This window comes from Galeopterus variegatus, unplaced genomic scaffold, assembly GCF_000696425.1.
Source record: "Galeopterus variegatus unplaced genomic scaffold, G_variegatus-3.0.2 Scaffold1357, whole genome shotgun sequence".
In the NCBI taxonomy this organism is placed as follows: domain Eukaryota; kingdom Metazoa; phylum Chordata; class Mammalia; order Dermoptera; family Cynocephalidae; genus Galeopterus; species Galeopterus variegatus.
Genome location: NW_007727468.1, coordinates 323,860 through 334,976, shown reverse-complemented (window position 1 = coordinate 334,976; position 11,117 = coordinate 323,860).

Genomic DNA, 11,117 nt, shown 5'->3' with positions numbered 1-11,117 from the left:
GAAACTGAGGCTCAGAATGCCCAAAGTCACCCCAGCAGAAAGCGGCAAACCAAGATCAAATTTCCAACTCCAAACCCAGACTCCTTCCATGATTTGGGTGTTTTGCGGTGGTTTTCCTGTTGATCCCCAGACCAGCAATATTCACATCACCTGGGAACTTGCTAGAAATGCAAATTTTGTAGCTTCACTGTGGACCCACAGAGTTGGAAACTTGGAGGTGGACCCAGCCCTCCATATTTTAACAAGTCTCCTTGTTAAAACAAGTCCCCAGCCTGTGAGGAGGAAGAGGGGTCCGGATTAGCAGAGAGGGTCAGTGCGTAAGGAGTGTCTGTCTGATTCTCAGTGCACTAGGAATGGCCAAGGGTTTTAAATCTGTGCACGCAGGGCACTGGCAGAGCCCAGTCCACCCCAGCAATCAGCATGACAGTTACACAGGTCTGTCCCCGCCAGGAACACCAAGAGTAGCTGGAAGGAAATGTCACGTCTTGAGCACCTACAGTTCGGTAGCTGCCGTGGTAGGTGCGTTCTTCCTGTCGGCCTGTCTGTTACACACCACAGCTTCTGGAGCTGGTATTGATCCTCACAGTGCAGCAGAAAGCGGGGCCTGGAAAAGCACATACAGTACATGCCTTGCTGTAACAGAATGTGAGACGCCCTAAATCGTCGGGGCAGGTTGGGTTTGTTTTTTATCCGTCTCTTCTGTCATCCTGCCATCAGTTCATCTGTCCACCCAGTCTTGGCTTCATAAAGAATTTGAGGAGCATAATTATGTATGTTCTAGCTCATGAGGCTGTATGCCCTTCTCTCTGCTGGTGACACTGTAAATCTGCCCTATTTGTCAAGTCCTAGAGTAAGGCATGAACGGCATTCGGCCTTTGAATCAACCACTGCCAATGCCAGCCTGTCCTTTTCTTCTCCCTTCCTCCTCTCTCTGCACCTCACCTTGGCTTCCTACAACTTTGACTTTGATCTGTGCCTGCCCTCCTGATCCCTGTCCCTGCACTCTTGGCTCCAAGTCCCTCTCCAGGATCTTTGCTCTGGTTCCACTGGACTGTGTCTGCTGCCTGCTCTCTTTGGTATGGGATCTTAGTTTATTCATAAGAATTGCTTTAGCTCTCTTAGGAACACTGCTGCTGGCATTTCTTGCTGCCTTAGGGAGGATCACTGGACTCTTGTCCTAAGTCCTGGCATCCCAATCTGCCCTGTGACACTCAGCCATCTGTTAATAGGGCCAGCAAATGTTGACAGTGCTAACCCTGCTGGTTCAGATCTCAGATTTGCCAATGGCAAGCTGCCATCTACTCCGACTCCTGCTCTTAGTCTCCTTTAGATTCCTCCTTGCCTGCTGTGTCTCTAGTCTTAGGCCCTGACCCATCTTCTTTCCAAGGTATGATTTGCCTTTTTTCCTAGATCTCCTTGGGGGATAATCTGATCTTGTCGCTCCTCTGCTTTTGGCTTCAACATATCCATCTCAGCGCCTCAGATCCTAGTTAGCTTGCCCTGATTCACAGCTCAAACTAGGACTTGGCCCTGGAAAGAAACGGGCTGGGCGGTAAACCTGAATGTACAGAAACGTGTTTCTTTACCCTCCGTGGCCTTTCAATCTCTGAGCAGGTAGAAGTCTAGGTCAGAGAGAGAATCCTGTGATGTCAGATTGGGATTAGAGGTATCACTGCAAACTTATTTTCTATCGAATGATGCTGAAAGAGAGTCAGTGCTCAATACATTTAAGCCCCTCTTTCCTTTACTTCTTAAAGTGACCTTGTTGCAAGCAGAAATGCTTTTTAACACTCTATAGGAAGAGGAGCTATTTCAGAGTAGCTTTAAATTACATAAAGAATGGGAGACAGTCTGTTATAATTCCCTCTATCCCAGCAACCCATATCAAATGGATTATAATCTTTTAACATCAGGAACTTTAAAAAAGGGAGTGGAGCCTATTCAGTGGATATAATTAAGACATAAGGGTGAAGTGACAGCAACTGTCAGTAATCATAGCCGTGATCATCATAACGAGTAACAGTAATTGAGCATTTACTACATCACATTATTACTTAACTTGTAATAACTCAATGAATTTTCACACTCACCTTTGGAAAGGGTTTGAAGTTCTGACGCAGAATAGGAGTCACAGCACGATGGTGGGGCTCAGGCCATGGCAAGCTGCTGGCACCCAGAAAAGCCCTTTTAAAGTGCAATTTCCTCCACATATTAACTAGTGTTGAGGGCCTGGCCCTCAGCCACATAGACTGATAAAAACACTCTCATATACCTTACAAAGTTAATTGGATTTGGAAATGCTGACTCAGGCTAAGGAAAAAAAAAAAAGATGTAAAAAAGACTAATGAGTAAGTCAGAATCACAGTTTATCCATTTGCAATAAGAAATAGCTGTCACGCAATAGAGATGTTTGTGTCAGCCTGACCAGTGCATCCCCTCCCTGTGGGCAACTGCAGGAAAGCGGGTGATAACCAGCAAGCTAGAGCAAGCCCTGGTGAGCGGGCAGCTCCTCACCAGTCAGCTGCTGATTAGCCTAAGGCCATGGTAGCCCGATACAACAGTTTATTCTTCTGTTGTTTAGTTTCCCATTCTTACACAGATAAGGATATAGAGACTATTTTTTATTAAAATAAGAAGTAATGCAAGCACTAGGCTTGGGGTGAACTGGAGGTTTTGTGTCCTTTTTAAAGGGAACAGATACTACTTAGGTCCAGCCAAATGTTGCCATGTGGGAATTTAGGAGTTACCAGGTCTTCTGGTTTTTCGAGGGAAGTCATGGAACCAGATTTTTCCCTCCAGTAAATCACCTGAATATTAAACACTGTGCAGGCCAAAAAATACCCACTTTAGGTCAAATATGTCCCCTGGGCTGCCAGGCTGTGACCTCTGGCTGTCCGTGGCAGCCAGCACCTCCTGTTCTGCAAACTGCATTGCTCTCCAGTGGTGCCAGCACAGGAACAGGGTTCCTGCTCATGTCTCCCTGGACACAGACTCGGTCCTTTGTTCTCCCCAGAGGCATCTAAGGATAGAGGCAACAAACATCACATATGAGGCTCTAATTATCCAAATAGCCCTTTTAGCTCTATGTTCCATCTAACAGTTGTATCTAACAGGCTTTTGCTCTCCCTCAGGGTACTGCCTCCTGATTAAAAGTCTTTTCTGCCTTTTAAAATCCCTCAGCCAGCCTTGACGTCCTCTGCCAGCTCATTTGGCCGGCTTTCTCTGCTCCTTTCTCAAGCCCGTTCGGGTACACCAAGCCCGAGCAGCAATGGGTGTGCTCGGATTAGTGTTCTCCTCTTTCTGATGTCCGCGCTCCCACCAGGCACTCGATGCAACCTGTTCTGTAAACACAGAATCTGTCACACTCCCTGATTTGTCTGAAAGCCTCGTAACAAACCCAAGTGTTCATTTCCTCCCTTATATTGCTTAAAATCTTTTTTAACAAAAATTATACGCCAATTTCAGTTGGAACAAATCTATTTTTATAACTATTGAAACAGAATTCAAAATATCTTTACAACTGCACCTGAACCCAGCTAAAATTTTATTCTCTTTGGTACTCTGATTCAGACGGTTTTTGAGAGGGGACTGTAAATAGAGCAATGCCAGCATGGCGAACTAGACGTCTCTTTTTCTGATTCTCTCCTCCGATTCCCAGACAAGAGCTCAACTCCCTTTGAGTTTTCACTGATATGCGCTGGAGGGGTCACGACAAAGTGTGTGTTTATTCCCTCCTGACGTCTGGGCACTACTTGCTCAGCTGGATGCCTGGTACGAGTAGGTATTCCATGAATGTCCATGGAATGAATCGTGGGTGAATTCCAAGAAGACTTTCTCTTCCACGTGGCTCTAGTGTTTCTTGTCCTTAAGCTCCCCATCTATATCCTAAGGTCAAACCATGAAAGTTCTGAATTCCCCTAAGATGATATTTGTTTAAGTAATTAGGCTTCTCCAGAGAATGAGGCAAACCTCCTGAACAAACTAGTCATTTCATCTTATAAGCTGCATTTCTGAAACGTAAAAACACTTTCCAAACATATGGAGACCAACCGGATAGGAAAATTAAGCTCAAATTAACCCCCAAATTGTTTCTTAAAATAACTTTTAAGAAGCATATGAACTTTTGTTGCATATAGAAAAAGTACAAAAATAATTTCAGAAAAAGAGAACATATTGTCCTTGGATTCTTAGCACTGGGGCAGCTGTCACATAGAGCACCCAGGGCCAGCCGTAGCTGCAGAGCACAGTGAGTGTTTCAACACATAGGTGATGGGCAAAAATATGAGGGGAGAGATGGAAAAAAGTTATGAACCAAGGTGCGTGTTGGAGCGTATATTTCTGGAACCAGACCCCATTCAGTAGCCCGGCTCTGGAGTCACCACCCTGAAGTGCTGAGACCATCAGAGCCTGCAAAACCTAGAAGATCTTATTAACCACGTAATTCCTGCTTTCAAATAGGAGCAGGACATAGAACGGATCTAATTTAGCTCCCAAGACTTGGGTGGACAAGTATCTCAAGTCCAGAGTGCTCTCCCAGTGCACCCTGCTTACCCTGCGCAACTCCACCCCCACCCTCATTTTCCCAGGAGACTAAAGCTCAGGATCAGCCACGAAAACATTGTCAGGGAGCTAGAATATTGTCCATCTCAGTGAGTGGCGCCTTTCTCCAATCAGCTGCACACACTGGAAGTAATTTTTGACACCTTTCTCTGTCCAATCCCTTATATCCAGACGAATAGCTCTGGAGTACACTCACGTGCCTGCGTTTCCCTGCCACCCCCTGTCCCCAGTCCTGACTGTGAGCACCTTTCATCTAGACTGCTGCAACAGTCCCCACACGGGTCTCCCATGTCCCTGTTTACACTTCTCTATCCTGTTGTTTTCTGGCTTAAAACCTCTTGATGACTTCCTGTGGTTCACGATGCAGACTGAACTCCCAGTTTCTCCTGTCCCCTGTTCCCCTCCCTGCTCTGTAGCCACAGTGCCTTCTCTGGGCTTCCAGAAAGTGCCACACACCTCCATACATGGCAGAGGCATTCTCGCCCCACTCGAACCTTTGCCTACTTAAGTCCTTCTTACTCTCCAGAATGAAGTTCAGATGTTGCCTCCTCTAGCAAGACTTCCTTGACTGCCCTTCCCTCATTCCTCCATCAGGGCCCCATTACGGGTTCCTGCTACCCTTTGCTTCTCCACATCCTTTTTCAGCTTCTATTCTTCATCGGAAAAATGAAAATAATAAGCCTCAGCTGCTATGAGTAAATTAAGACGTGTGTGAAGCACTGAGCAAGGGCCTGGCGTGTGGCAAACTAAACGAACGAGCTGTTGCTGCTGTTAAGTACTACTGTCTTTAGCAGTGGTTGCAGTCGTAGAGGTGGGAGGGTTTGTGTCAGAGCTAGTAACACGAACTAGACCAGATTGCCTGGGTTCGAGTCTGGATCTTACCAGCCATGTGAATGTGTGAACGTTACCTACCTTCTCAGTGCCTCCGTTTCTTCATCTATAAAACGGGGATGATACATAAGTCAATGCATCAGAGAACTTTGAGGATTAGTTGGTGAGTACGTGAGAAGTGCTCAGAGCAGTGTCCGGCGTGCACAGTGCTTGCCCTGCCCCTCTGTGAGACTTGCTTCTCAAGGTGAGACAGGGCTCCTCAAACACTGGAAACTGGCGTGGGAACTCATGGGACTCAACCTTTGCAGGATCTTCAGAGCAAGCATTTATCAAAGTATGACAGATCAGCCGATTGCACATTTAACTGTCACTATTAGCCTCCAGGTTCTCGGAGAGAACCGAACAGAGATTTATCACCCACATTTTATTAAATCGTGTGTCAGCACACTTTTGCTTCTTCATGAAACTAAATTAATCCCACTGTGCTACGGCATGTGCCTGGTTAAGAAGCCAGGCAACATCCCTTTCAATGGAAAGTGAAGCCTGGCCCAAAGTATCACTCCAAGGTGATTTTCCACAACTCCTGGCTGAGGTGTGCTGACTGGATGCCCAGTGGTTGCTCACCTGTGGGCAGCATATCAGTTGAGTTCCCAGTTCAGGGTCTGCTTCTCATGTTTTAGCCTCAAGCCATGTATTAGCTCACCCAGAGATGGTCACTTGCTGTGATGCACTTATATTGACCAGGTACACATGAAACCAAACTGTAAATTGGATTACGTCAATTTGTTACACTAAAATAGGGCCCTTTGGGAGAGCTCTGATGGCCCTGTGTGGGTCAAGTGCCTATTCTTCAGACCTGTCCAGGAGGACATCACACCATGGGGAGTGGGGGAGAGGCTCACAAAGGAAAGGGGCACCCTGTTACCTAGCAAATGAGAAAGGAGTGCGGCAGACAAGAAGAACAGTCCTAGCATCACTACGTTGGCACAGTAATGTGGCAGTGTCAACAGTACAAATCCACCTGTGTTTATTCAAAATCCTGCTGCTGCTTTTCCGTTCATTTCCTCGCAGGGCTCAGCATGAAATAGGCTCTCAGTCAGTGTGCATCAACGGCCGTGGCTCTGATATAAACCCACGCGCACATCTTGGACGTAAACAACGCCAGAGGTATTGGTGCACACGAGGCCTGGGAAAGTCAGATTAGGAAATACAGTTGGCTAAAGTTTCTGATTTCCTTTGGTGTTTAATAGTCCTCAGTCTGTGAATTCTTTCCCTGTGCAAAGAGAAGGTTGAGCTTGAGGTTGAACTTGAAGCTCGCAATGCTTAGAGTAGAATATCCTGTTTTTCTTTCTCAGAAACAGACCTCCTCGTGGCCGCTATCTTTGTTTCCATCGTGAGAACTCAAGCACCCACACAGAAACGAATATCTGAGTAGCCCTTCGTGCTCCGCCCTGTTGTTTCTGCTAATTCTCCAAGAGAATAAAAATATCCATGGAAAGGGGAACTTCAAATTCTGCGTTGACTTATTCCTCAGCCCAGGATTCCCTTTGATTAAATATTATTTGCTATCAAATTCAACTTGAATGAAGGCTAAAAAACCTTTATGAAATCCACTTTCAGTTAGGTGACTCTTACTTCAAACATGTGGAAGTAAAGTCTCAGCAATCATGTAATCTAATTACATTCCTGGGCCAGACCTATGCTGATTTGCTTGGCACACTGTGCTTTTAGAGACGGCTGGGGTAAGTGGTCTTGCTGTACAGGCAGCCTCATTTGCTGGACACTGGAGAGAATCAATAAAGATATGGCCAGTTTGGAATAATTGATTAGAGAATTACTAAACTACTGAGTTTACCTAAAAAGAAAAAGAGAGTACTATCCCAGATACTTTGTTCCATAAATACATTTTAAACCAAAGACTGTTAGGTTTCTCATAAGAGCTAACCCAGCTGACGGTTACTCAGGCACTGAGCTTCTGTGCTCAATACCTGACGCTTAGTGTTTATTTCAGTGTGCAGGTGGCTGCTGATGATTCTTTGGAAAGAATGTAATGCTGGAAAAGACAAGTGGGCTTAGACAATAAGTAGAAACACTGCTTCAGATGCTGTCTACATCATCTTCAAGAAAAATTTCCTTTTTTGACACCAATATTTATTCATTGTTTGTCATGATAGAACTCCACGAGTACCTGGCATCCTCTTAACATCGGGAAACGATAAGTACTTTCTTCTAGTTGCAGCTTTCGGAATATTATTTTGTCCCTTATTTCTTGTCATGAAGGGTTATGACAAATCTGTATCTCCTTAGTCAGTGATATGCCACTCGCTAGCCATTTAACCTTGAGAAATAAACTCCGGAGCTGCAGTTTCCCTATCTATAAAAGTAGGACAGTAATAGCCAGCTCACAGAGTTGCACAGGCACCTGGCAATTAGTATGCACCTAATAAATATGAGCTATCATTACCATACAATGTGAAAAGTCAAAGATAGAAATCGTGACCTGAAGGGAAATTGCAGGTACGTAGTAATATTAAATAAATACCCCTGGGAATTTATAAATACAAGATCTTATAATGAAGGGTTGTTTTATGAATCACAGACAGACAATACATTCAGTGAACTAATATTTGCAAGGGGTTTAACATGATGCCTGGTACAACATTATTATTATTTTTTATTAGGAAATTTTGTACCCTCCTCTTCTCATGTAATCCCATCCCTAATACCATCTGTTCGTGTGTGCACACACATATCTTGCATTCACCGGGGCAGGTGAGTCCTTTGAGGGTCCAGCCTGCCTGGGCTTAGACAAGCAGAAGTCAGGAAGGAGTGTTCCAATCTGGAGTGGCTCAATAATTACCTCTGTATACCTCAAAATGTCTTTTTTTTTTTTAAACCAATCCAGGAAACTCACCCATCCTTTCCTTTTTACCCCTTATCTTTTTTATCAATCTATGTCTGGAAGAACGGTGAATAATCCTGAGGAAGTGAAGACCCACCTGATCAATACGTGCTCCCACAATTCCAGATCTGTCTGACCTGGTTGGAAGAAGCCTAACATAAGCCAGGTTTTCCTTCAGGCAATCATATACACGTGAAAATTCCAGTTCCAGACACCCTTTTCGTAACACGGTCTTTCCTTTCTTTCCTTTCTTCTGCAGTTGTCCTATGAGCAGGTTAGTCCAGTAGAAGTCCCACGAGGGCAGGAATGTTGGAGTAATTTGTTTACTGTTGTGGCCCCCATGCCTAACTGTGTTTCACACAGAAAGCATGTACTTGGTGAATGAATGAGTGAACGCTTCTCCGAGCCTCTTGTGTAGCCCAGATGGCAGCCTCTGGATATAACAAGTTCTTCACTTCCTCAGGTCACTTTGCCCATGAAGGTTTAAATAAAACTGTTTCAAACTACCATGACAATGGATAGGGTGGCAAACAAGCGTACTTCAACTATCTCAGAGAGGGGAAGCTGGGACCAGCGTGCTCATACTTTCTCTAGCCTCCTCTGACTCTAATTTCCTGCTGCCACTGAAATGTTTCTGATTTACCTTGCTTTCCCAGCATAACATTTTTCCATACTCCCTCTCACTGGCCCTGGACAGCTTCCTGTCATTTAGCTCCTCAAAGTATTTTTGACTCAAGTTTATGTTTAGCTCATTTTACTAAAAGTTTATGGTGGTGAAGAGGGGCCACATCCCCAAACCACACAGCAAAGTGCTTAACATGGAACATCAGACCCTGGGCTTAAAAGAGCCCTAATCACTCTTGTCACCAGCATTCGCGTGACCTTTCTCTCTCCTTGAGTTGTCGTCTTCTCTTCTCTGGCTCACTTGCCTTCAACCTCACATTCTGGCAAATGTCTTGCGCAAAACATTTTGGCGACGTGTACGCATCGTCCGAGTGCTCTCATCATGACTGCCCGGTGCTGGTGTCTCCCCACGGAGAAGCCAGGTTCTGCCTGCGAGGAACTCTGTGAGTGGCTCTTGAAACATCGATAAAATACTTCCTGTTAGATTTGCAGTTGTTATTAGCTAGCATTTTTTCTTTATATCTTGTAGTTTCTTTTAACATGTGTTCAACATGGCTTAAGTCACAGCTACTAGGTTGATTTCCATCTGTTTCAATAGAGGAGAGATAGTTCTCACCTTCATTTCGTTCTGCTTCTCTGCAGAGTTTACTTGAATGACACCTCGCACATTTCTGGCCAATGAAGAAGGCTTAGCCTTTCTCAATTTTCCTTTAGGTCCAGACTGAAGATGCTCAAATAGGTAGACTAATAGTAGTTACTTGTCTGCGTGTCCCATCCTCCTGGGTTCCTTTCTTGGACATTTAGCCAAGGTCAAGTTCAATTAGTGCCTTTTCTAGCTTTTTCTAGATCGACTCCATCCTTTCACTTGCTAAGTTCAACCTGACTTCCTTTCTTTCTTTCTTTTGAGTTTTTTTTTGTAGTAAAGGATTAAGGATTTAATAACACTCCTTTGTATGTAATTATTTAGACTTACAGAAGTACATAAATATACAAATAGATGATAAATGTAAAGGTTTTAACTTTAGTCTTAATATATAATTTTATAAGTATATTAAATAAAATGTTTCTTACATAAAATTTACCATCTTAATCATCTGCAGCAATTTCCTCAACAAACAGATAAATCATGTTTTCTTTAATCTGTCTCCAAATCTACATTTCTCTGTATTTATTGTGCCTAGGATAGTCAACCATTTACATTAATAAGAATTTTTTTATTAAACATAATTGATTGTACATATCTGTGGGGTACTCTGTTGAATATCAATATTATGTACAGTATGTGATGCTCAAATCAGAATAATTAGTATATTCAACATTACACAATGTAATCATTTATTGTGATCCTTTACCAATTTCTCCCTAACCCTGCCTATAGAGATGATCATATGGTCCTTGTGTTTGATTTTGTTGATATGGTGTACCATATTAATTGATTTGCGTATGTTGAACCAACCTTGAATCCCTAGGATGAATCCCACTTGATCACGGTGGATAATTTTGTGTATGTTTTGCTGTATTGTGTTAGCTAGTGCTTCATTGAGGATTTTTTGGTCTATATTCATCAAGGACATTGGCCTGTAGTTTTCTTTTTAAGTTGTATCTTTACCTGTTTTTGGTATCAGGGTGATGTTTACTTCATAGAACGAGCTTGGGAGAATTGCCTCTGTTTCAATGTTTTGGAATAGTTTGTAGAGAACTGGTGTCAATTCCGTTTTGAATGTTTGGTAGAGTTTTGCTGTGAATCCATCTGGTCCTGGGCTTTTCTTTGTTGGGAGCCTTCTGATATCAGCTTCAATCTCCTTTATTGTTATTGGTCTGTTCAGATTTTCTACATCATCTTGGCTCAGTTTTGGGAGCTTGTGTGTGTCCAGAAATTTATCCATTTCCTCGAGATTTTCAAATTTGTTGGCATATAGTTGTTTATAGTAGTCTCTAATGATTCCTTGTATTTCAGATGTATCAGTTGTAAAATCACCTTTTTCATTTCTAATTTGTGTTATTTCAATCTTCTCTCTTCTTTTTTTTAGTTAACCATGCTAATGGTTTGTCCATTTTGTTTATCTTTTCAAAAAAACAACTTTTGATTTGTTGATCTTTTGTATTTTTTTTTTTTATTTCAATTTTATTAAGTTCTGCTCTGATCTCAATGATTTTTTTCCATCTGCTAACTTTGGGTTTGGATTGTTCTTGTTTTTCT